The sequence below is a fragment of the Beta vulgaris genome, chromosome 2, assembly GCF_026745355.1.
Source record: "Beta vulgaris subsp. vulgaris cultivar EL10 chromosome 2, EL10.2, whole genome shotgun sequence".
Lineage (NCBI taxonomy): Eukaryota > Viridiplantae > Streptophyta > Magnoliopsida > Caryophyllales > Amaranthaceae > Beta > Beta vulgaris.
Genome location: NC_079203.1, coordinates 13,097,381 through 13,100,069, shown reverse-complemented (window position 1 = coordinate 13,100,069; position 2,689 = coordinate 13,097,381).

Here is a 2,689-nt window from a genome sequence, read left to right as displayed (position 1 = left end):
GGAGTTTGATTAATAAATATGGTTGCATGCAACAATGACTCATATTTTCAAGTTGTTATGGGCTATAGCTTTCAAATCAAATAAGTTGCACATGTGGGTGCAATGGATTAATGCCTATTATTTGAGAAGGTAAAGCATATATTCAGTGACTATTAGCAGTAACATGTTCTAGATATTAAAGAAAATTAAGTTCTAGAGATTTGCTTGAGGTAGTTGGAAATTGGGATGCCGTGATCCACAATGGGAAGTTCAATATAAGGAAAGCCTACTCTTTACTTCATGGCTATGTTCAGAAGATGGGTTGGAGGAGGATGGTTTGTAATAATAAAGCTAGTCCTAAGAGTAAGTTTATTTTGTGGTTTGATATTCAGAATAGGCTAGCAACTACAAACTGATTTAGCAGATGGAATGTGAATTGTAGCTTGAGTTGCTGTTTATGTGATGAAGCCAATGAATCTGTTCAGCACTTGTTTTTCGAGTGTGGTTACTTTGTTGAGGTTTAGAGGGTTTTGCTACAACAACTTGACATTAATAGAAGCCCATGTCATTTTAGGAAGAGAGTAGAATGGCTCAAATCAAAACTTATGGAAGAAGCATGATTTCTCTAAGGTTTATATTATATTATTTTCATAAACTATTTGTTGTGTGGATGCATAGGAATAGGAAAATCTTTAATAATGATCCAGTTAGATCTCAACAGTTTGCTAACTTGTAACTGTAATGATGCTGAGAGAAGGGTTTTAGTGCAATATAGGCTGATTTTGTTATTGAGCCTTGTTGGTTGTTATTGCTTTTGTGTTGTAGGTGGTTTGGTGTTTAGTTTAGTGCTAGACTGTTTTAACTCTCTTATATATATATATATATTTTTATTATCAATCACTATTTTGAATTGCAAAAAAAAAAAAGAGTTCACCACCAAGTTATATACATAATCGCCATAACCTTTAATAACGTCGTATTCAGTGGCGGAGCTAGTTTGGGTCATGTGGGGTCACGTGACCCCGCGAATTAAAAAAAAAAATTGAAGGATTTTTCGGGGAAAAAAAAATTAAAACCAGTGGCAACAGTCAGCTAGAAAAGAGGAGTTCAGCGCTAGAAAAGAGGAGTTCACTGTTCGGCGCTCTTTCCTTTCCCAATAAACCTCAGTACACTAAAGCAATCGATCCACATTCTCTCCTCTCTCTCATTGCGAAATTTCTAGGGTTTTTTGTGAAGGTGTATCAACCATCAATGGCGGACGTAACAATGGGTGAAGCTGAGATTTTCACATTTCAGGCAGAAATCAATCAAGTTCTGAGTCTCATCATCAACACTTTCTACTCTAACAAAGAGATTTTTCTTCATCAAATCATCTCTAACTCTTCAGATTTATGTCGAATTTCTCAATTTCCCTCTTTTTCTCTCTGTTTTTTTTTTCTTTTTTCATTTTCTGTAATTCATGCATATTTTTGCATTTTTATGAGTGCATTGTTCTGTTCTTGTCTTGAAGAACAATACATGATATATTTTTTTTCTCCACTCTTTAGTGGCATTACATTTGAAAAATTCTACTTTGTTTTTCAGGTAAACTAACATTGTTGCTCTATCTCAAAGCTTCCATCTCTAGTTAAGTCAGTTTCATGCCCTGATATTCAACTGGTAACAGAATGTTTACTTTCTTGGTAATGTTGATATTCGAAGCATTAAAACTGCTAATTGTAGCTCAATTTTCTGAGAAGTGATTACTCACTGGATTAAAGCGACTCATGCATATTTTTGGTATGAAATGTGTTAATTTATATTAAATGATGAATATAGGAAACGATGAGTGATATAAAAAAAAAATCAAAGGCAATGCGAAAATAATCCGATCTTTGACAATGTTTCTTTGTGTGGTAAAATTTTTAATAATGAATATCTTTTATCTTTTTTTGTGACCCCCCAATTTTGAAATCCTGGCTCCGCCACTGGTCGTATCCGTTGAACTTCTCAAGAAACTTCTTCACGTTTCTTTATGTCCTCAAATACAATGGCACTCCGATCATATTGTTTGGCGTTTCTTTCCAAATAAAATATGGGTAGGTACTTGCTTTGTAGCCTGTTACTTGTTGACGGACACAATGCATTGCAAACACTAGTAGAATAAATGCTTATCTACTAATATTGCTACGATTTTTAGGCCAAACCGCAGCAATATTATTATTATTTATTATCTGGTTGTCACGTAATATTGCTGCAGTTTCTGGGCCAAAACCGCAGCAATATTGTTAATTAAAAAATAATTAAAGGCATATTGCTGCGGTTTCTAGCCCAATACCGCATCAATATGCCTTTTTTTCAAAAAAAAAATTATTGTATTTGATATTGATTAGGAACCTATATATGCAACCTTGAGGAAGCTATGCAGCAATATGCTATTAAATTTTCTGCATAAATTTCGGCAGAGCTCCGTTTGTAAATTGGATAAACCCATAATTGGGAATTAACTTGTACAACAACCAATAACATCTTCGAGATCCACCATCCAAGCAAATCCAAAATTCCATCAAACAACCACCATTATCTCCAACATCCATCATCCAATATTCAACCCAACAACCAACATCATAAATACAATTCCATAATAATCCAACAAAAATATTTAGCGAATCCATATACATATATATATATATATATATATATAATATATATATATATATATATATATATA